This window comes from Buceros rhinoceros, unplaced genomic scaffold (assembly GCF_000710305.1).
Source record: "Buceros rhinoceros silvestris isolate BGI_N320 unplaced genomic scaffold, ASM71030v1 scaffold14665, whole genome shotgun sequence".
Lineage (NCBI taxonomy): Eukaryota > Metazoa > Chordata > Aves > Bucerotiformes > Bucerotidae > Buceros > Buceros rhinoceros.
The window spans coordinates 1-210 of NW_010412401.1; positions in this window are offsets into that span (position 1 = coordinate 1).

Genomic DNA, 210 nt, shown 5'->3' on the forward strand with positions numbered 1-210 from the left:
CCTGCCTCCGCGCCGTGGGGCATCAGGCTGACAGGCGGGCCTTGGCTCCTGGTACCGGGCTGATCTGCACAAAATTACTGTGAATATTCAATTTTTGGCGTCTGTGAGTGTTGTCCCTCGGGCTCGTATCCCTGGCGGAATTCCCGGAGCCGGGGTGGTCCTGGAGGGACAGCCCCCAGCCCCGCGCTTTCTGGGCCTGCGGGAAGCGGT